This window comes from Arvicola amphibius, chromosome 3 (assembly GCF_903992535.2).
Source record: "Arvicola amphibius chromosome 3, mArvAmp1.2, whole genome shotgun sequence".
Classification (NCBI taxonomy): Eukaryota; Metazoa; Chordata; class Mammalia; order Rodentia; family Cricetidae; genus Arvicola; species Arvicola amphibius.
The window spans coordinates 24,488,659-24,513,073 of NC_052049.1; the positions used below are offsets into that span (position 1 = coordinate 24,488,659).

The 24,415-nt window shown below is 39.2% G+C and overlaps 1 protein-coding gene across 11 annotated transcripts in view; it reads right to left on the reverse strand.

Annotated features, from left to right (window-relative positions):
• Nucleotides 1-12,985: 12,985 nt before the first annotated feature.
• Lmbrd2 (LMBR1 domain containing 2) overlaps nt 12,986-24,415 on the reverse strand; it is a 76,741-nt gene continuing 65,311 nt past the window's right edge. For 8 of the 11 annotated variants that reach the window (XR_005284652.1, XR_006020772.1, XR_005284658.1 and 5 more), the window contains one exon: nt 18,220-19,150. The gene's annotated coding sequence lies outside the window, so the exon portion shown is untranslated. Of the gene's footprint in view, nt 13,002-18,219; nt 19,151-24,415 lie in introns of those variants that run through there. The other 3 variants (XR_006020774.1, XR_006020775.1, XR_006020773.1) reach the window with 2 other exon arrangements.

Sequence of the window (24,415 nt, forward strand, 5' to 3'; positions counted from 1 at the left end):
ATTCAGCAATTGTGTATAGAAGTGATGAGTCTCCAAAAAGTTACACAGATACTAATAATTTAAGGGGATGTGGCTTTAGGACACTCTATGTTGCCCAAAATGTTGGTGCGTTCGTATCATACTTTGAGGTTACTCTTACTGGCACTCAAATAGCTTCCAAGATCCTCAAATCCCCAATATCAGTGTTGTAAGTGTGTGAGTTTTTAACCCTTTCCTGAAAACCCGGATGTGTCAGCATGCTTACATTTATACATGTGTCTATAAAAATGCTAAAGAGTCCTCACATCATTGTGAGAATGTAACAAATATTGGCAACTGCTTCAAGGACTAGCTATAGTTCACATATTGTTGAAGACTGTGTTGGAGTGATCAGTGTTAAATACTGTTAAGTCTGGGTACATAACTATTTGGGGACTTGAGATGTCTGGGTTGGGAAGGATAAGGAAGTTGCTGCTATGGCCAGTCTAGAGCGTAGCATTTCACCAAGAACTCTAGCTGCCTTCGCCTACCTGCTAGAGATCCTTCTTTATTTATCAGCAGCCTTTTCTTCTGCCAATCCAAATGCTCAAAAATCTATTATCTGTTAAGTCCCAAGGCACATGAACAGAAATAAAATAACAGATCTAGGAAGCGCTTACCCAGAAGGTCAGGCTGGGGAAGCCAATCCATGATTTTGACATTTGGGGCCATTCTGACATCTTTGGGCCAATGATCATCCTTAACTGTCCACAGCACGCCTTGAGGGAGGCGAGCAAAGGCACTGTTCATCTCCGTAATAAGTTCCTTGGTCTGATACAATCATCCCCCATGATGAAGAAATGCAGCAATGGTTCAACATATAAAAATCAGTCAACGTAAACCAGCATATAAATAAACTGAAAGAAAAAAATATATGATCATCTCATTAGATGCTGAAAAAGCATTCAACAAAATCCAACACCCCTTCATGATAAAGGTCTTAGAGAGATCAGGGATTCAAGGAACATATCTAAACATAATAAAAGTTATATACAGCAAGCTGACTGAAAACATCAAATTAAATGAAGATAAATTCAAAGTGATTCCACTAAAATCAGGAACAAGACAAGGCTGTCCATATCTATTTGATATAGTTCTTGAAGTTCTAGCTAGAGCGATAAGACAACAAAAGGAGATCAAAGAGATATAAATTAGAAAGGAAAAAGTCAAACTTTCACTATTTGCAGATGATATGATAGTATACATAAGTGACCCCAAAAACTCTGCCATAGAAATCCTATAGCTAATAAATACCATCAGTAATGTGGCAGGATACAAGATCAGCTCAAAAAAATCAGTAGCCCTCCTATATACAAATGATAAAGAAGCTGAGAAAGAAATCAGAAAAACATCACCCTTAACAATAGCCACAAATAACATAAAGTAACTTGGGGTAACACTAACCAAAGAAGTAAAAGACCTAATGGACAAGAACTTTAAGTCTTTGAAAAAAGAAATTAAAGAAGATACCAGAAAATGGAAAGATCTCCAATGCTCTTCGATAGGTAGAATCAACATAATAAAAGTAGCGATCCTAACAAAAAGCAATCTATAGATTCAATGTAATCCCCATCAAAATCCCCCCTAAAAAAACTTCACAGACCTTGAAATAACAGCACTCAGCTTCAGTTGGAAAAGAAAACCAGAATCACTAAAAAAAATGGTCTTGTACAATAAAGGAACTTTTGGAGGCATCACCATCCCTGACTTCAAACTCTACAATAGAGGTATAGTAATAACAACTGCTTAGTATTGGCATAAAACAGAAACATGGACCAATGGAATAAAATCAAAGACCCTGATATTGTATCTATCCACCTATGAACACCTGATTTTTGGCAAAGAAGCTAAAATTATACCATGGAAAAAAGAAAGCATCTTCAACAAATGGTGCTGGCAAAACTGGCTGTCAACATGTAGAAGAATGCAAATAGACCATTATCTATCTTCATGCACAAAATTAGAGTTCAAATAGGTTAAAGACCTCAATATAAATCTGACCACACTGAACCTGATAGAAGAGAAAGTGGGAAGTAGCCTTTAATGCATGGGCACAGAAGACCACTTCCTAAATATAACACCAGTAGCACAGACACTGAGAGCAACCATAAATAAATAGGACCTCCTGACACTGAGAAGATTCTGTGAAGCAAAGGACACAGTCAATAAGACAAAAAGGCAGCCTACTGAATGGAAAATATTGTCAACAACCTCACAACACACAGAGGACTGATCTCCAAAATATATAAAGAACTTGTGAAATTAGACATCAAAATACCAAATACTCTAATTTTTTTAAAAAATGGGGTACAGACATAAACAGAGAATTCTCAAAAGAATCTCAAAGGACTGAAAGACACTTAAGGAAATTTTCAACATCCTTAGCCATCAAGGAAATGCAAATCTAAACAACTCTGAGATACCAACTTACACTTGTCAGAATGGCTAAGATCAAAACCACCAATGATCACTTATACTGGAGAGGATGAAGAGTAAGGGGAACATTCCTCCATTGCTGGTGGGAATGAAAACTTGTACAACCACCCTGGAAATCAGTATATAGTTTCTCAGAAAACTGGGATTCAACCTACCTCAGGACCCAGCAACTCTTGGGATATACCCTAAGGGTGTTCAAACATGCTACAAGGACATTTGTTCAACTATGTTTATAGCAGCAATATTTGTAATAGCCAGAACCTGGAAACAACCTAGATGCCCCCTCAACTGAAGGATGGATAAAGAAAATGTGGTACATTTACATAATGAAGTACTACTCAGTGGTAAAAAATAATAACATCTTGGAATTTGCATGCAAATGGATGGAACTAGAAAAAAAATCCTAAATGAGGTAGGTACCCAGATCCGGAAAGATGAACATGGTATGTACTCACTCATAAGTGGATACTAGCTGTTAAACAAAAGACAGTGAGCCTATAGTCCATGAACCCAGAGAAGCTAAGTAACAAGAAGAGCTCCAAGAGAAACATATATAGATTCCCCTGGGAAGTCAAAATAGACAAAATCTCCTGACAAAATTGGGAGCATGGAGGTGGGAGGAGAGAGGGCAGAAAGGGGAGGAAGAAGAGAGAAGAGGATGGGGGAGTAGAACTTGAGAAAATAGGATAGTCAAGATGGCAGAAGGACAGAGACAGAGAACAAGGAAAGAGATACCTTGTCTGGGGGAGCCATTATGGGGCTAGCAAGAAATCTGGCACTAGAGAAATTCCCAGGAACCCACAAGGTATGTAAAACAAAAAAAAAAAGATGATTTTTAAATGAAATTTTAAAAAGTAAATAAAAATAAAAGAGAAAATTATCATAAAAGAGAAAAAACACTAAAACAGGATTAAAAACACTATCTGGGAAAAAGTATTAGTCACTCATTGTTCATTAGGAAATGCAGGACACTCAGTAGTAACTGAACTTAGTTCTCTAATTCAGAAAATTGAGGATATATTCAAATCTGGTAAGGTATTCTCCCTAAGTGAGAGGATTGAATTCAGATTTTAGGAAGGACAATACATCTGGTTAGAATTTACAGAACATAACAGCAAGGACTGAGTTTATACCTTCAATGGCCAATCAACTTTTGTTAGACCTACTTCCTTTTTTTTTTTTTTTTTTTTTTTTTTTGGTTTTTCGAGACAGGGTTTCTCTGTGGCTTTGGAGCCTGTCCTGGAACTAGCTCTTGTAGACCAGGCTGGTCTCGAACTCACCCTACTTCTTATAGATCAATAATATTCAATACTATTGGTTCTGGCGCATTAAGTTTCGGGGTATATACTTCAATCATAGTCAGCCTACACCAGGAAATAAAATACAGCAGTATGCCATATGAAGCCAAGACCACTAGTTTAATGAGATCTACAAAACTTATATACACTCATGCACTCTCTCTCTCTCTCTCTCTCTCTCTCTCTCTCTCTCACACACACACACACACACACACACGCACACACGCACACACGCACACACACATATATATATATATACCATGATTTACTTCTAAAGAAGATTAAATAAAGCAGTTTTTTCAAATAGTTCTATACAAAAGCTATCATTTATTATTTAAAGTGGTTTAATGTAATAATTGATTTTAAAAATACCTGGGATGAGAACCATTTCATTCAGTAGTTTGGTCACATTATGGCCATGGTCTTGAAGAATTTGTGACACACGGTTCATCACAATATACTGGCTTCCACCTAGAAATAAAATGTAAGTTCATTTTTGTGGAGACTAATGGAACGATTTCTTATTACCATAAATGGCTGACATAAAGAAATCCAAAAGTAAGTGTAAAGACATGGAAAGTCTCATAATCCACAGAAGAAACCAGCTCTTCCTTGCCCTCAATTACATGGTGGTAATGTCCAGGACATGAACCCACAGCTCTGTCCAATAGCACTCCTCCACAAAAGCTATGAAGACCATGCCTGAGGAGAGGACTCAGCAGTTAAGAGCATTTGTTGCTCTCACAGAGGACTTAGGTTCAGTTCACAGCACTCACATGATAGCTCACAACCGTCTGAAACTCTAGTTCCAAGACATCCTACACACTCTTCTGGCCTCCACAGGCATTTCATACACATGATACTGTTTGGGGATATTTGTTTAATTATGTAAAGATGTGTTGCCATTTACCTTACCTGCCTAAGGCACCTAATATGTATAATAAAAACCTGGGTGGCCATTAGTGAGGGAGGAGGTATAGGCAGGACTTCTAGGGAGGGATGTAAGTGGAGGAATTTAGAGTTGAGGAAAGAAAAAGAGATTCCGGGGCCAACCAGCCAGGCACAGAGGAAGCAGGAAAGTGGGACATACAGAATGGTAAAAGGTAAAAATCCCTGTGACAGAACAGAGGAATAGAAACAGGTGAAATTAAGTTAAAATAATCAGTGGACCAAGCCTACGCTAAGGTCAAGCATTCATAATTAATAATGAGTCTCCATGTCTTTATCGGGGAGCTGGTTGATGGTCCAAACAAAATATAAGTTACATTTATATATGTGTAGGTAAAACACTCATAAACATAAAATAAAAATAAATAAAACGTTTTTACAAATCTGAAGGTTCATGTGCTTGATATTACGAGCTACTGCGCTTGGACGTTAGACACTCTTCAGCCTGTGGTATATGTGTATTTTCCACTATGTCTTCTGACTACTACAGTCATTGGGTTCAAAAAAATTATCACAGTAATAAGAAATATGTCACAATATAGTAAGTGAAAAACATTTCATGAGGACAGAAAGATAGGGAACCCTCACTTAAGAAATTTCTCTTATTGGACCACTAAGGAGCACCATGTGGCTTCAACAACTCTGGAGTGGTTATGAAAAACACCAGATGCATGAGAAACTGGGGCAACATAAATTCTCTAATAATCTTGGGATCCTCAGGAAAGTTGCAAGTGTCTGTAGTTGGATTTTTCTTTGGGCTGTCAGTTCAGAAATAATGACATGGAGGCTTATTGTTAATTATGAAAGCTAGGTCTTAGCTTAGGTTGGCCCCTCTAGCTCTTCTAAATTAACCCATTTACATTAATCTATATTTTGCCTCATGGCTTTTTACTTTTCTTTCATTTTATATGTCTGCTTCAGCCCCCCATGTCTCGTTGACATCTCCCCTGTTCAATTATCTTCTTCTACTTCCTCTTTCTGCATGGAAGTCCCATATACCTCCTGCATAGCTTTTGGACATTCAGCTCTTTATTAAACCAATCACAGCAATATATCTTCACACAATGCACAAACACCCACAACAAGTATCTTCACATTAGCTTCTCCTTGACTGCAGTTTCCTTAGAACATTAGTTCCCAGTCCAAAGTTCCTGTTCTTATTAGAATGAGAAGAAGGGGTGCTCAGCCGGGCGGTGGTGGCGCACGCCTTTAATCCCAGCACTCGGGAGGCAGAGGCAGGTGGATCTCTGTGAGTTCGAGGCCAGCCTGGTCTACAAGAGCTAGTTGCAGGACAGGCTCTAAAAAAAAAAAAAAAAGCTACAGAGAAACCCTGTCTCGAAAAAACAAAAAACAAACAAACAAAAAAAAAAGGGTGCTCAGTGAGCCAGCCATTCTAACGAATGTTCATGAGAAAGAGCTCATCATGGGGAAAAGCTGAGGATTTCAAACTGCATATACTAAGCCAGTGAGGCCAGGAACATGTAAAGTATCAAGAGTTGGGGTCTTCATAGTCATTACCTAAAAGAACCAGTACAAAGGAAGATGGATGAAGCAATTTCTGAATCTAGGCTCAGAGATCATTTCATAAGAGGAAACAAGATGATTAAGAGCCAGAGGAACATGGAGTTTGCTGTGAGATTTGTCTCTGAGGAATGTCAGAAGTTAAACTCATAGCCCCATCAGCAGGACTGTCTAAACATGAGCTGAACATGGAAAACAACATAGTCATACTGAAGTGGGTGTGGTAAATCCCAGGAGCCTTCAACCCTGCAACCACACACACACACACACACACACACACACACACACACACACACACACACACACCACATCACATTACAGAGAAAGAGAGAGAACAGAAAACAAATAACAAGAAAAAGAAAACAGAGGTGTTGTAAGAGGCCGCTTGTTGTTCCCAGCTGCTCAGCCCCGAAATAAATCACACAGAAACCATATTATTTTGCAACACTGTTTGGCCAATAGCTTAAATGTATTTCTGACTAACTCATATCTTAAATTAACCCATCTCTATTCATCTGTTTATCACCACGAGGCTGTGGCTTACCAGGTAAAGTTCCAGCATCTGTCTCTGGTGGGGCTACATGGTTTCTTAGTAACTCCACCTTCTTTCTCCCAGCCTTCAGTTTAGTTTTCCCACCTAGTTCTACTCTGCCTTATCAATAGACCAAGGCAGTTTCTTTACTAACCAACGGTATTAACACCATACAGAGGGGAATCCCACATCACAGAGGCAACTAAGAAATTCTGAACGTGGGAAAAATAGGCTTCCCTAGGGAAGACCACACTAATTGGTTATCCAATACAAAATGGCTATCCCTAAAAACATACAAGTAACACTATACAGACTGAGTAGGTTATATTTAGTAATATATATATATATATATATATATATATGCACATATATGTCTGCATGCTGCAACAATTAATGAGAAATGGGACCATGAGTTTGAAAGAGAGCAAGGAGGTATATATGGAAGGTTTTAGAGGGAAGAAAAGGAAAACAGAAATAGTGTAATTATAATCTCAAACAATAAAAGAAATATTCCCAAAAGCAGGTGGAAAGTGGTGTCAGAAGTTTGAACAATAGTGTGCAAGTCCCACTATAAAGATACTCATTAGGAAATGTGTGTGTGTTATGTGTGTGACATTAGGAAGGTGAGTTGTGGTCCTTTGAGAGGCAGCCCAGGGCCTTGGCCCTTGTTTTCCTCTCAGAAGAGAGCAGAAGGATCCAGCCCATATCTACTGGGTGTTTCACTTCAGTTCGTTGGTCCTCAGGCTCCAACCCTGAAAGTGATCTACGGGTGGCACACTGTCATTTGAGAAAAGTTCAATACAAACATCCTTTTATATGGACACACTTTCAAGCTTTTGCATTCTATTATCCTAGACAAAAAAAATAAATAGCATTTCAACCACAAAATACAGAATTATAAGATCCATCCATCTTCAAAAATGTGGAGAACGTAGGTAAAACACAGCAGGGCCCATTAGAATACTCCAGGGGATGCTAAGTCATTTATACAATTTTACCCTGGAAGAAAATATTCCTAATATTTATCCTTAGAAATTTAGGAAAAATCTCTGAATATTCTGTTTCTGCCACTGAGGAAGTGCTAGGATTCCAGGGATTAAGAGTACATTGAAATCTTTGTCCCCTGTCCTGTGTGATGATTACTTCTACAGCAGTTAAAAGAAAACTTCTGAATTTCTTAGAGTTAACAACTTCCAGGCAGTGGTGGTGCACATCTTTAATCACAGCACTCAGCAGGCAGAGGGAGCTGGGTCTCTGTGAGTTAGAGGCAAGTCAGAAAGAGTTCCCGAACAGCCATGGCCACACAGAGAAACTCTCTCTAAAAATAAGCAAATAGACAAATAAGCAAAAAAAACTCACAAAGGGGAGAAAGACTGGAGAGATTGCTTTATGTTTAATCACATTGGTTATCCTTCCAGAGGACTCAGGTTCAGTTTTCAGCACCCACATGGAGACTAATAGCTACCTATAACTCCAGTTCCCAGAGATCTGATACCTTCTTAGAACCTCCACAGAACTGGGCACAAGGCAAGGAGAAGACACACATGTAAAATATTCATACAATAAAAATAATTTTAATTTTAAATTATCATCTTACTGAAATAGGAGTAGTGAACAGGACTGAATACAGCTAACTTACTATTCATTGTTTAATTCATAATGTCAATAACTTTTCTATAAAACAGTAGATTAGGGGCCAAGGACAAAATGTTTATAGTCTAGCATTCTTTTATGATTAGGGCAGCAAAAATCGGTAGAGTTTCAGATAGATACACACATGAAAGACACAAGGGGGTTAGTGACAAAATATCTTAATTTAGAAAAACTCTTTAGTAATACTACAAAATAAAGTTAAATATCAGCAGTCTGTAAGAACAGAATCATAGTCCCTTCAGAATGAATAACTCTTTCTTATAATTGCAAAATAAATTTAAGCAAGCCACCCAGCATCATAGGTTTTAGCTAACTTTAAAAATCATTAATTTTAGAGGTCATGAAGCAAAATATGTGAGTTATTCCTGACAACTTGACATTGAGGAATATCTATTATGAGTGTATTGTAATCATAGATTACAAATTAAGTGTTTATAATTATTTGAAGAAGCTTTAAGGTTACATTTGCTAAAATCATGCCTTTTTCCGGCATATATAGGTGTACAATTGAGGATTAAAACAAGATAATACATTAATCAACTCTGCCTTCCTATTATGTCTGTGTCCTTTCCTGCCCTAATCCTTGGGTCACATTCTACTCAACTATGAATGCAAACAAGTTGACCATTTGAAAAAAAATTCTCAAAGCCATATGCGGATTTGATGTGGTCTGATCTCTTTTGGTACTAATATGTATTTCCCCTACCCGACCCTGACTTTATCAGTGATTCGTGTATATGAAATCCTACACCATTTCCCAAACCAAACAATAGGGCCAGGATATCTGTGGTGTTAAGAGTAACATAGCAGTTTCTAGAATAAGATGATGGCCTGGTGGCAAGTAAACATCAGTGCCTGGATGCTTACACAAAAAGGAGAGCATCTTCTGAAACCAAAACTATTCATAAATACTAGCCATCCCCAGAAAAATCTAGAAATGCTCACTGCTCCCCTTTCAGGAGGAATAGACTGATTACTTTGATATGTGATATGCCTCCCGTCTTCTCACAACCTAAAGTCCCAGCAGAGAAGCCTTTCTTGTCTTCTTTACAACACACCACTCCGTCTACTGTTGCTGTTTCTACATCAGATGCTATTTCAATCTACTATTTATCCCCACCCTTTGGTACAGTCCCCTCTAAGCATCACATTGCACACTCCATATTTTCTTCCCCAGGTTTCATGTAGGCCTAGCTATAAAATCTAGTCCATGGTCAGTCCTCTACATGATGTTTGTATGAGACATCTTATCCCAGGAACTTGGTCTCAGAAGACTCTATATTCCCAGCAAGCACTCACTCAGTGTAGATATAGTCAGGATTTTTGCAGCCTCCAAGTGAAGAACCTCAAGGAGAAATAAGCTCACTAGAAGCCAAATCCAATGCTCAGCCATGAATGCATGCAGTCCAGGTATAGGATGCACACCTTGAGAATGTGCCCGGCTAAGGGACCCTGTGAGGCTCAGTCACTAGCACTGACTGTGCCCTTGAAGTGAGATAAAAGGGGAGATCTCATTCTGGTCCTCCAAATACCGTCTTGCTCTTTGCCTCATCTCTGCTGAACTCTTCCATTGGACATTCAGTTTCACCCTCCTTAACCAGAGTCGATAGAGGAACGGGTGGATAATAATTAACTTGTCCTTTATCCAAAATACCCTCTTAACCCCCCCAACCTAACTCTCTAAACTGTGACTGAAGGGACCTTGAGAAATCCTGTCAATGACAGCATCTTGAAGTAGCATGATGCCGTGAACATTTTACAGGCCCATTCACTAGCTTGTAAGACTCTGCCTCCTCTGTCATTTCTCTACTTGGATACTATTGCCATGTCTGTAACCGATTACACTGGGTACGAGCTTTAAGATCTTCAATAGTGGCAGTTATAAGCTAATTTGCCAGGAAAACACCTAAGATTGTTGCTTAAGGCCTCTCACTAATCACAAATTCATGAAAATGTGCTCATGGCCTAAGTTCAGAATTTCACCTGAAAGACAAAACAATTAAGGTCGAACCTACAGTTTGAATGAACATCATGAAGTATCCTTTCTAAGTGCAAGCACAAGACAGCTTCCAGTTCTGCCACTTGTAAATCCACCCCACAAGAAGAAAGACATTGCCCAATGTGGTCATCTTCACATTCCATTGAAAACTTAACAGCTTTCATGAAGTTTCCCAGTGCATCCTCAAACAGAGGGAATCTGCTTCAACACAATCAAAGCACACAGAGGAATACTGCCTGGAGTTCTGCTTTGCAGAATGGTGTCTTGTGTCTGCGTCTTTACCTACATCTGAACATAAGCATTACCTTCATATATATTCATGCGTGTTTCACATTCATACAGATGAAAAGACCAAAAACAGGAGAAGTAATGTAAGAAACGGGGCTGCACTGTTCTTCACAGCAAATCATCTGTCTATTGTTCTCACACTTCTCAAATGGATTAGTGTGAGGTTAATTTCATTGTCAACTTCCCAAGCCTACATATATTTTTAATACACTGTGACCTGTTTTGAGGCTCTTTTTTTACTGAATCTGTCCTTAATTTGCATCTGTAACCTTTTCTGTCTACATGAACAAAAAAAAAAATGTTGTGTAACTTAGATCATGGCATGTTGGTGCTGTCACCTCCTTCTTGGTTCCCGGAGAGGCTAGCTTCACAGTGGAGGAGGTAGTTTATGGCCAGTTCTGGGAGCCAGGTTTACAGCCCTAACTCTAGGAAGTTTCTAGGTTCATGCTGCCACTGAGTAGTGTGTTACTGGCTGCTCATAAACACCATAGAAGTGCTTGGTAGCAGGGCTTCTTAAAAGAGCCAGGAGGGCCGGGCGGTGGTGGCGCACGCCTTTAATCCCAGCACTCGGGAGGCAGAGGCAGGCGGATCTCTGTGAGTTCGAGGCCAGCCTGGTCTACAAGAGCTAGCTCCAGGACAGGCTCTAAAGCTGCAGAGAAACCCTGTCTCGAAAAACCAAAAAAAAAAAAAAAAGAGCCAGGAGGTTTTTGCTGCTAATGCTGAGTTTGGAAGCCAAGCCGTCTCTTATAGGAGCCTCTGCTCACCACCAGCAAACAGAACAGATCAGAGAAAAAAAAATAGTTGCCAAGAAGCTGTGCTTGACTCCACTCTTGTGTACCTAGAATTCTTCTTTAAAGCTTTTATTTGGAAATTTCAGCCACATGTTGGAATGACATATGTAAATAGAAATTTCCTGTCCCAACTGCCCAGTACCAATTAAAGACACAGCGGACTTATATGAATCATTAATGATCAACCAATAGCTCAGGCATTATTATGAACTAGCTCTTACATTTTAAGTTAAGCCATATTCCTTATTCACACTCTGCCACATGACAACACCTTTATTAGCAGGACACATTCATTTCCTGCTCTGAGTCTGGCTGGTGACTCTCACTCCATCCTTCTCCTTCCCATCATTCTTAGTTTGGTCACCCTGCCTATACGTCTTGCCTGGATACTGGCCAATCAGCGTCTTAGTAAATCAAATCAATTGACAAATGTTTAAAGTGTACAAGAGCATTATCCCACAGCACAGGACTTAGCGCCATTCCACTTGCTGGTGCTCTTTTTCTCCTCAAAATTTACATTTTTTTTTAATTTACCCCTGCTCAGCTTGCTCCTTTTCATTATAAATCTGTAGGCTTTTTTTTTTTTTTTTTTGAGATTTCCTCTGCCAATGTAATTAACTCAAAATTCTTCACTTTAACCTCAGGCGGACTCTTTGGGCAAGAGCAAAAGGCAGCCACTTTCTTCACCAAAATAGCACAAGAATGATCTCTAGGTAGCATGCTAACATCTTCTCCCCTGAACCTCTTGCATGAGTTCAAATAACCAGGAGTTCAAATATCTCTAAGCACCTCTGTCTTCCATTCTCCTGGTGATGCGGCTCATTAAGCAATGCTTAAAGCTCCACTGCTTTTATAGCCCAAAGAACCAAAGTCCAAATTCCTCCAAACAAAAGCGTGATCATGACTATAACAGCAATACCTGAGTCCCTGGTACCAACTTCTGTCTTAGTTCGGGTTTTTATTGCTGTGAAGAGACACCATGATCACAGCAACTCTTTTTTTTCTTTTATTTTTTATTTTTTTTCCATTTTTTTATTAAAAATTTTCATCACCTCCCCTCCTCCTCCTTTCTTCCCCTCCCCTCCACCCGTACCTCCACTCCCTCCCTCTCCAGGCCAAAGAGCCATCAGGGTTCCCTACACTATGTTAAGTCCAAGGTCCTCCCAACTCCCCCCAGGTCCAGGAAGGTGAGCATCCAAACTGACAAGGCTCACACAGAGCCCGTCCATGCCATAGAATCAAATCCCAGCGCCATTGTCCATGGCTTCTCAGTCAGCTTCCACCATCAGCCACATTCAGAGAGTACGGTTTGGTCGCATGTTCCATCAGTCCCATTCCAAATGGTCTTGGTGATCTCCCGTTAATTCTGTCCCACTGTCTCAGTGGGTGAACGCACCCCTCACGGTCCTGATTTTCTTGCTCATGTTCTCCCTCCTTCTGCTCCTCATTTGGACCTTGGGAGCTCAGTCCAGTGCTCCAGTGTGGGTCTCTGTCTGTAGCTTCATCCATCACCACATCTTGAATTTTGCATGCAAATGAATGGAAACAGAAAACACTATCCTGAGTGAGGTAACCCAGACCTGTGTGCTGTAGCTGGTATAGGCTAGGGCTAGTTCTCTCACTCTCGTGACCCCAAGGCCAGCTCTCTCGCCTGCCACAGGTAGCAGAGGGTTTCTCTCACTTATACCATCACTTGGCAGACAAGGGTGGGCAGGATCAACTCTGTAGCTCTCACACTCTCAGGGCTGGCTCACCTGCATCCCACGAAAGGGAATTTTTGAAAGAGAAACTCAAGGTTCAAAGTAGAAAATTATATAACTATGCTAGTGTGGCTTTATTTTCTCTATAATCAATCATTGACTGAAGGCAACTTTTTGAGGAAAGGTTTGTTTCAAATGAGAGTCCCTCTTCCCAAATGACTCTAACTTATGGAAAGATGACATAACAGCAACCAACACAAGACCTTTGCCCCTGGGTCATATAACTCTCCCCAAACCTATGTATCTCAGGATGGTTTCTATTTTTCCATTCCAGCATAGGTTGTGACTGATTCTGCCTCAGTGGAAAGACTCTTACCCCAAGGCAACTGGTTGTGTCTCAAGGAGGCAATGGTTCTCCCGGTAAAGAATAGTTGGAGTCAAGATATAGACCTAATACAGTATAAGATAACTATCATTATCATGCCATATTCACACCCATACTCCTTAAAATGGGTGTTACACCAGGACTCTTGAAAAAAATGCCCTCCTTGCCACTGCTAACTGTCTGTATTGACACAGATTCTGATTAACAGTTATTTGGAAAAGGACCCACATAATCAATACAACAAGGTCAAACACTGATAAACACTTAGGTGGGTCTTTCCAAATGTCCAGAAGGGAGCTTCTCATCTTGAAGATGCTGAGTATAATTTTGTGGGGAAAGAAAGTTATAAACTTGGGCAAGTGAGAAAGAAATACTCAATAACCAAATGATTCATAAAAATAAGAAGAGAGGAAATTGGTGACAGGCAATGTGGAGTGAAGGAACAAAAGGCCAAAAAGAGGGCAGTAAAATAAACCATCAAAAACCTAACACATGTCCCTATAGAGGAATGCAGTGAGCATTGAATGGCTTTTTGCCTCCTCAATGGTCCTATATTAACTTTAGCATTAGATAAGATGTGAAGATGCATCTTAGTACCCTTACTTCTTACTGGGGCTGTCATAGTTAGCTTATGTAAGGGCAGCTGCAAAGGGATGCAAAGCAGAAAGAAAGAGAGACTTGGTCTAACCTTGGGTGGTACCATCTTTATTCGTTGTAAGGAGATGCTTTGTCACGCATATGTGCAGATGACCAAAATACCTGCAGAGGAAGATGGAGTGCAGACCCTTATAGGGGTGGAAATGACTTCTGTAGTCTGCAAGGGAAGCTGGGAAGTGTAGTCTTTCAACAGGAAACTATCAGTCATTGAAATGACTTCTGAAGGTCCCTACATTTACAATTCTTAACATTTTAGGCATGGGTGAATACATAATATGGAAATAGTGGGGCTAAAGATTACCTCTCCAGCTACTACTTCCCATGACCCTACCTAGGTAAAGTGAACACAAAATATTCAATAAAAATGATCGTGGTAGGAAGAACAGAAGGGAAGACAAAGCAGGTCCATTTTGCCTATGTTTCCAAGTAAATAGCTAAAATCCTTGGAAAAGAGGGAATCAGAGTTCTTCGTAGATGGGTAAGGCTCAAGATGCACCACAGCCCCAAATTTGTCTTAGCTACCTGGTTAGTCATCCTTATCAACTTAGACCATGAAACCCAATATGGACAAGCTCAACAGTCCCACCATATACAGGCTGCCCATACATGCATCAGCATTGCCAGGGAAATAATTTCATTTCATTCACTTTTATGCAAGACATAGAAGAAAAATACTGGGTAATCAGCAAGCCCTACTTTCAAGGACCTCCAATATTTCCTGGACTCCTCCTTTAAGCAACTAAAAGTCCTTACTATATCCACTTTGTAAAAGTGTTTGACGAGGAAACTCTGACTCCTGAGTCTAGGGTGCTTTTGCTCTTAGGACAGGTAGAGTTTCATTTCTGTTGCTGTTTTAAATTTCTCTAACCAAAGTCCACTTAGGGAAGAAAGGGTTTATTTATCTGGCTGGCAATTCCAGGTTACAGTGTATTATTGGAGAGATGTCAAGGCAGGAACTTACATTCGCAGTTAAAAACCAGAAAGGACAGATGCACGTGTGCTGCCAGCTTCCTTGTATTTTATCATCTGGCTTTGTCCTATCTTGCCTAGTTCAGGTACCTCTGCCTGCAACTCAAAGGGCTGAATCAACTAACAAAGAAGACACGCCCCCACAGACACGCCCATGAGGAAACCTGATCTACAGGATCCCTCATTCAGGTTACATTCCTAGGTAATCCTAGAGCTCAGTGAGTTGGCATTTGAAACTACCAGAGGAGCAATGATACTACTTTTCAGTCTGCTGAACAGGGTTGAAGTTGGAGTTTTTAAGACACTATAAGACTTAAAGCGCACCCCACAACAGAAGCTGAAAGGGGGAGCTAGTTCTTAAGAAAATGAAGCAGTTTCCTTTTCTTCTAAGCTACCCTGGAGTTTCCTATACACAGGCTTGTGTCAGCACTTTGGGCTTAAACAGCAGCACTTCCAACAGGACAGAAGCAAGGCAATCAGAGACATATTTCAAACTTCTTAAGATGACACCTTAGTTGCCTCTCGAAACTGTGGCCATGGGAGCTGAAGGATGTGCTCCCACCAGGCAGAACACAGTCAGTGGGCATGTTTTTCCAAAGCTAACCTGAAAGTGCACTGGGACAGGAGTGAGGACCTATGGTCCCTATGTTTGAAAATCTCATAGATTTGTCAGTCCTGCCTGTTAGGACCTCGTGGCTATAACCTTTTTTTATTTTCAAAAAAGAACAGAAAGAGCAGTAACATATGGAACCTTCATGAGCTATTATACATCAAGTACTTGCCTTCACCAGGCTTCACTTTCATCTTCCTAATTCCTACAGAGAGAGCTCCAACTCCAATTGTGACTAAGGAATAATTTTAACTCCAGTGTGTCTCCTGCATCTCTCTCCTCCATTGCCTTCTCGCCATGTGTTTAACTGCTGCCAGTGCTAAAAACAGACTATTATTTTCAATAAGATATATTCTACTACTATCATTATTTTCCATATTGCTCTTGCGGTTGCTTCATTATTATGGAACATTTCCCTTCTTCTTGATACATGATGCTCACTTTAAATTTACCCTATCTCAGACCTTAAATCACACATTTTAAGAAATTTGGGGGTAAATGCTATTTAATGGTAGGTCATAGTTTGCTATAGTTAACTTTGCTCTTTGCTAATGTATTAGAGTTTCTGTTGCTGTGAAGAGACACCATGACCAGGGTAACTCTAATATAGGAAAATATTTAATTGAGGCTGGTTTACAGTTTCAGAAGTTTAGCCCATTGTCATCATTGTAGGACAAAGTGGTGTGCGGGCAAACATGGTGCTGGAGAAGGAGCTGAGAGTTTTACATCTTGATCTGCAGGCAACAGAAACAACTCTGTGCCATACTGAACACAGTCTGAGCATAAGCATAGGAGACCTGAAAGGCCACCCTCACAGTGACACCTCCAACAAGGCCACACCTACTCCAGCAAAGCCACACCTCCTAATAGTGCCACTCCCTATGGGGCCATTTTAAATCCCCACAGCTAATGAACCCATGGCACTGACCTGCTTTCAGTGGACAGACCTGGGAAATACATGAGCATAGATAAGGTGACAGAGGTCACACATTTATTTCCATATCTGGGTTATGTACATGTTTTTACTGAGAACTATGAACTCACAGTGGGAGTTTTGACTATAACACACTACCACATGGTGTATTAGTAATCCTACTCCCATTATAATTTATTTTTACAATATAAAATATGAGTGTTAAGTTTATTACATACTCATTCACTCAGTCCTGTATATCTCACAGTGACTTCTCAAAAATTCATCTACGACAATTATGAACCTGAGTAATAACAGTTGTCTAAACAGTGCAGATTTTATAGTTGGAGTGTTTTGTTTAATCTTATTTAATGTTCATGTGAGTTAAATATGTTCTCACATATTTTATGGTTAGCTCATTCACTGGGAATAAGGATTTCATTTTTTATTTTTTCATGAATTGTAAATTTAATATTTCAGTTTAAGAACTTCATGCAAATACAAACTTGCTAAACATATATTTAATATGTAAAATACTAATAACATCAAATGCAGCACCATATAAAAAAGAAAATTTATATATAGTTATCCTTTCCCTTTTAAATTCCACCCTATGAAAACATTCCCTATAGATATTTCACATATTCTTTGGTTTCTTCATAGAAATAAATGCACATTCAGTGAAAAACAGATTCATATTATTTCATTCCTTTCAACTTTTGCTACGAACAAAAAAAAAAGGGACATCCCATGTGTATCAGTTGCTTTTCTGTTCCTGTAATAAAACACCATAACCAAGACAACTTGCAGACAGAAGAGAGGATTTTTGACTTTGGTTCCAGAAGGAGAGTCCACAATGGCCAGGAAGATATGGCAGCCGCTGGCTAAAGCGAGAGTTGAGTGACCACCTCTCCGACCACATGCAGAAAGCAAACTGCAAGTAGGGTGGAGCTATACATCACCGAAGCCTGTCCACAGGGCTGTGCTTCCTCCAGCAAGGAGCTACCTCCTCAAGGCTCTGTACCAGTACTACCAATTGTACGTCCAAATACCTGGGCCTGTGCAGGACACTATTCAGGCAAGCCACCTTGAACGTTGACCTTCTTGCATGCCAGTTTTGAACTTCATATCCGTTTATAATACTTTAGTGCTATATAGCTATATACACCTGCATATTGTTCCCATGTTTAGATGGACCATCTTTTCTGTCCTTATTTGGATTCATTTACACAGAAGAGAAACTAGCCTTTTATGACAGTGCATATTAAAACTATTTCTCCAAATATCTTATAAGAAATAGTAAAAAAAAAATCCTATAAATTTTGTTATTCAAAGTATCTTCTTTTTTATTTTTGAAGTCACCAAGATAGCTGTCCCCTCTTTTTTATATTTATTTATTTATTATGTATACAATGTTCTGTCTGTGTGTATGCCTGCAGGCCAGAAGAGCACACCGGACCCCATTACAGATGGTTGTGAGCCATCGTGTGGTTGCTGGGAATTGAACTCAGGACCTTTGGAAGAGCAGGCAATGCTCTTAACCACTGAGCCATCTCTCAAGACCCTGTCCCCTCTTTTTTTAAAGGAGGGGGCTATTCTTGCCTGAAAAGGAGAGGGGAAGAAAGGTTTCCTGAGCTATGAGGAGAGGTCATAACAAAAGCAAAATATAGGAGTAAAAGACTCCCAAGTATTTAGGGGAAGAATACAGAAACTAGTAGAATAAATGAGACAAAAGATTTCTCTGCAGAAAAAAGGTAAAACTATCAAGACTGTATCTAGGAGAAGGGATCTAGAAGTCTGGGTTTCCGGGAAGTAATGTTTCTCAGCAGAGAGTTCTGAGTCACACGAAGGTCAAGATGACTGAGTGTGGCACACTGGGTTCCTGTAAATGAGTAGAAAAATGTGGGCATCAGCTGCTGAGATATCAGGAGATCTGTACTGTCGTTGGAAAACTGTGATGATTCCAGATACTTTCACCAACAGCACCTTCCCTGCTAGGCAGGACAGTCATGTCTTAATGTTGTGTCTTCTTCATCTTCCTGGCTCTACTCAGATACCTGGCCATAGCACCAAGAATCTTCCCACAAAGCCATAAAGTGACCTAGCAGGAACAGAATGATATCCAGCAAGTACTGTTCATGCAGTGGCTGCTGGAAGTTCGTCAGATCAGTTAGACTGGAACTAAATACTGGAACATAAGACAAGGGCCTGGTAGCCCACAGTCGATAAAGCCAAAGAGCATGGGAAGAAAGGCCGCAAATCGTTTCTCAAGTTTCTCAGCAAACAAGAAAACACAGAGATCTGTTGAATCCAAAAATAGTAGATCAAACTTCTCATGCCTTAAAGAATCGAAGATATCCCTTTTACCTGACAGATCACTGCATAAAATCCCAACGTGTTCAAATAGTTTGACGTAATTGCAGTATTCTTCTCTGTGGAGAAAAAAATGAAAAAGTTTGTGTGGGATATATTTATTCTAAGTTTATTTGTAAAGAAACAGTCCATTATAAATAAACATTTGTCCAACAAAAGTCTTGCAGTTGTGTCTACCCCTTAAAATCCCCTCACAAATTTATTTCTTACCTCTCTCATTTACCTAAATCAAATCCCTCGTCAATGTAAATGCAATTTATTTTATCCTGGAACCTGTCAGTAACCAAGGCAGACCTCTGAGTCCTATGACTCTTCAAGATAGATAAGATGCTCTCATTAACCCTTGTTGATTCAGTAACATTTGAGTAACATCTGGTGCCCTCTTTTGGCCTGCAGACATACACACACACAGAATACTGTATCCATAATGAATAAATAAATAAATATTTTTAAAAAAAAACAAAACATTTGAGTAACAATAATGTTTTCTTGAAAAACTGGCAAATAACTTCATAGCAGCTTCTAATCTAAAGCATCACTATATGGTCTTTTCCACAATTGGTGGATTGCCTAACACACACACACACACACACACACACACACAAATGCTGATTATAATGTAGATGGCAAGGTATCAGGCAAACAACAGAGTTCCAGATTTCTTTTTTTTTTTTTTTTTTTTTTTTTCGAGACAGGGTTTCTCTGTGGCTTTGGAGCCTGTCCTAGAACTAGCTCTTGTAGACCAGGCTGGTCTCGAACTCACAGAGATCTGCCTGCCTCTGCCTCCCGAGTGCTGGGATTAAAGGCGTGCGCCACCACCGCCCGGCTAGAGTTCCAGATTTCTGATGTAAAATAAAAATTAAAAACAAGTGCAAAAAAGTAATTTGCCTTGAGGTTTACTTTCACATTTACGTGTCATACTGTCTCAAGTATTTATAGAACACAGGCTGAAGTTTCATTCAGTCCAACATAGACTCTTGTCTACGGCAGAGACCCTTTTCCTTCAGTACTTTTCATCAGTCTGTAAAGAGAATGATCCAGTCCTGTAGGAAATATGTTAAGGAAGACCAAGAATAGATGGAACTGGCCCAGGTGCTCTTCCAACCATGGCCTTCCTCATTCAAGAATGAGAATGAGAGAAGCAATCTCTCGGAAAACCTATATTGTGAAACACTTTAGCCTCTTGTCCTATACAGGTAGACTACAATTTGAGATGTCAGGGACATTCTTAGGTCTACATGTCCCTTAGCATCTACTTCTGGTCACAATAAGGGCACAATGTCTTTGTTGTGGTTTGTTCTCAGGTATTTTCTTCATTAAAGTTTGATCTTTGTTGCAGCTGTGCAGAGTGGCTGAGTCCTTTAAGAGGTAGAGCCTAGAGAGTCATTAAGGACTTAACTCCTTTTAAAAAACTGATTATGGTAGTTCTTGCACTCTGAGTTAGTTCCCATAGCTGAATTATAAGGAAAAGGAGTAGATCATGCCCACCATTTTTGACATCTTGCTTCACCCTGAGATCTTGTTCTTTTAGCTCTGCTGCCACAATACTGATGACATAATGTCCTACAGGGAAGAAATGGTGGTGACATTGTTTTGAATATTCAGAACTGAGAAGTAGCTCAACCTTTTATTTTCACAGGGTAGCACAGTTGAATTTTTATAAGTATAGAGGAGTGAGGCCACTTTAATTAAGAGAAACATAAATATGTACCTATCTTTACTGTGGAAGATAATGGTGATTCTGTTAGATAAAAATTGTCAGACTCATTTTTACACTTTGACATCAGTGCATTCGAGTTAAGTAGGTGGTTTCAAAATAAGAAATATCAGTCGGGAGAGAGTTTTCATCAACTAGGGAATGTAAGTGAGGAAAAGACAGCTGTTTCTCTACTATGAGTTTCTGAAATGTCTACCTTGATTGTGAGGGAAATTGATTGTATGTAACGACTATGAATGATTTATTATAGATAAGGTCTAGAAGAAAAAGAACTTCTTTCTACAGAATTATCTCATTAATTGTAAAGAAAGCTGGTCAACACTCTGAATGACTGGGTATAAAATGTTCCTTTGTTGTACCTGCATGAGAATGTATCTCTTCTACTTTCCATAACATTTATTTAATATCCATGTATCTACTATCCATTATGCAAATTTTCCATTCCTTTTTTCTGTTCATTCACTCATTCATCTTAACTTAAACTCATTTTAAGTAGTGTCCAACCCTTCATTTAAGTGAAAAGTTAATGAAATCAAATTACCTGCCTTTGAAGGCTTCCTCTATATAGAATTCAAAATGCTTTGAAAAATTCTTTAGTTGATATTTGGGTGGGAGCCAATGAATAACCTGATATGTTTTTTCCTTTTCTTTAAATGAAAAAGCATGTCAATTACTTCAAGAATAAATATGTCACAAAATACAGATTAGCACTAGCATGATAATAACAAGATGGTTTTACTCCAGTATTTATGGAAGTTTGCATTTTATAATTTCTGTAGTCACTAGTTCATCATTCATAATGAAGTTTTCATAAAAATATTTAGAGGGCTAGAGAGATGGCTGAGATGGTAAATGGTTTGCTGCACAAACATAAGGAATTTGACTTGATCCCCAGAAACGACATAAAAAAATCATGTCAGATATGCCTGCAGAGAGGCAGAGAGGCAGAAGCAGGAGGATCTCTTACAGACCAGTCAGTCTATTAGAACTGATTAGTTCCAGGTTCAATGAAAGACAGCCAAAAAGTAAGTTGGAGAACAGTTAAGTCATGGCATCAACCTCTGTCCTAGACACATATGCACACATAACTCCCTCTGCATATACATAAACACATACATAAGGACATACAAATAAAAAATAACTTTTTCATATGCCCTATCACTTGCTTTGGCCTTGTTCACTCTACAAGTTCCCTCTCATTCTGTCCCATCTCTATACCTGCTGGTTTGCTTTCAGCCTCCAGACCATCTCCAGAGAGAATAACACTTTGTGGTGTATATAGCATATTTTCTATGTGTGCACCTGTTAACAGACAACTAAGTGACTGTTACCGTGGTCCATTAAGCACATAAGCAAATATTTCTGTGTTGTACTGATGTAGGATCTTCTGTTATGTATGCATGAGTCATGTGATAATTGTATTTTTTTAATGAACCTACATTTGGGTGAACTAATTTAGATTCCTACCAATATTTTGCTACATTCTCACCAGTGTTTTTTGTTATTTTTAAATTATAGTTACTGAATTAGCTGACTTTGTCAACTTGACACAAACTTAGAGTCATCAGAGGGAGGAGCCTCAGCTGAGGAAATGCCTTAATGAGGATTAGCTGTAGATATTTTAATCATTTAGTGATCAGTGGAGGAAGGCCTAACCCGTGGTAGGTGATGCATGACTGGGTTGCTGGTCCTTAGTTCTATAAGAAGGTGGGCTGAGCGAGTCTTGGGGAGCAGACCAGTAAGCAGCACCCCTCCATGGCTTCTGCATCAGCTCCTGCCTCCAGGAGTTTCCCGTTTGAGTTCTTGCCCTGACTTCCTCCTACCCTGGAGAAGAGCAATGATAAAGTGTAAGCCTGTTAATCCCTTTCCTCCAAACGTGCTTGTTGGCCATGGGGTTTTCTTGCAGCAATTGAAACACTAACAAAGACAACTACTCTCCCTGAGATAAGATGGAATTCATGTGCATAGAGTTTGATTTTGAATTTCCCTGATGACTAAAGACGGTTTTATCCCTTTCCATATGTTAGACAGTTATACATCAGAGAAGTGTCTGTTCTTCCATTAGTCTATTTATTAATTGAACCTTAGAGTTTATTGGTACTTAATATTTTCAATTCTTTATATACTCTAGATATTAATCTTCTCAGATAAACAACTAGAAAATGTTTACTACTACTACTCTGTAGATTTCTCTTCAGTTAATTGTTTAATTGCTTGGCAGAAGTTGTTGATAAATAGCAAGAAAAAAATGGGCAAGTCCTGTTTTTATAACCTTATATGTATTTCATCTGGAAATTTGAGTCTGTTAACATTGATAATTATTGCTTAAAAGCTTACATTTATTTTTGTCATTTTGTTATTTTTGTAATATTTAATGTTACAATTAATTAGCAATTAATTAGTATTCCTAATCTTCATTTGCTTACCTGTAATGTATTCTATTGTAATGTATTCCTTCCCCTTGAATGAGTTGCTCTTTCCCTCCATTAGGTAGTATTATTTCAAGAGCATTCAGCAGTACTGGATTAGTGATTAAGAATCCCTGCATTGTCATAGGAAGATTTTCTTTCTCTTCCAATCACGAAGGATACTTTATTGGACATCCTAATCTGCACTGGCAGCTACTGGCATTTGGAGCTTGAAAATACCCTGTTTCTTGTCTTCTTTGCTTGTTGGTAAATATGCTGTTTTATATGTTTGTAGTTCTCTCAGCTTTTAATATTATTTCTTTTCTATGCATACCTAGTGTTTTAACTATAATATGATGTAAGGAGCTTTTGCTTTTCCTACTTGTACTTCTGTTTCTATCCTGAATCTATATAACCATCTCTTTCTCAACAATTGGGAAATTTTTTGCTATATTTTATTGAAAATATTCTTAAGGCCTCAACTTTGCACCTCTCCTTCTTAGATCCAAAGGGGATTTGGCATAGTTCATGGTTCTTTTATATTTAGAATCATGTCACCTCTCCTTCTTAGATCCAGAAGGAATTTGGCATAGTTCATGGGTCTTTTCCATTTATAATCATGTCATCAGGAAACAGAAACAGTCTAACTTCTTTCCAGTTTTAATAAAGCTTGTTTAGATCACGATTTTGGAGGCTGAAAGTACAAGGTCGTCAACTGACTGACATCTGATGGAGGCCCCTGATGATGGCATCCTGGGTCACATAACAGAGATCATAGTAGAGTGAGAGATTGCTAATATGTGTATGTGCACATGTGTTTATAACATAAATTAATGAAAAGGACATAGATTTGAAAAGCAGCAAGGGGGGTATATGGGATATGTCTTAGTCATTGCTCTATTGCTTTTAAGAGCCACTATAACCAAGGCAACTTTTATAAAAGGAAGCATTTACTTGGAGACTTGTTCAAAGTTTCACAGCCTTAGTCCATTATTGTCATGGCAGGGATTCTCTCACGCAGGCAGGCAGGCACTGGAACAGTATCCGAGACCCTTTTTACATCCTGATCCACAACAGAGGAACAAAGAGCCTGAACCTGCTCTGGGCTTCTGAAACCTCAAAGCCCACCCCCAGCATAACACTTCTTCAACAAGACCACACTTACTCCAACAAGGCCAAATCTCCTAATCCTTTCCAAC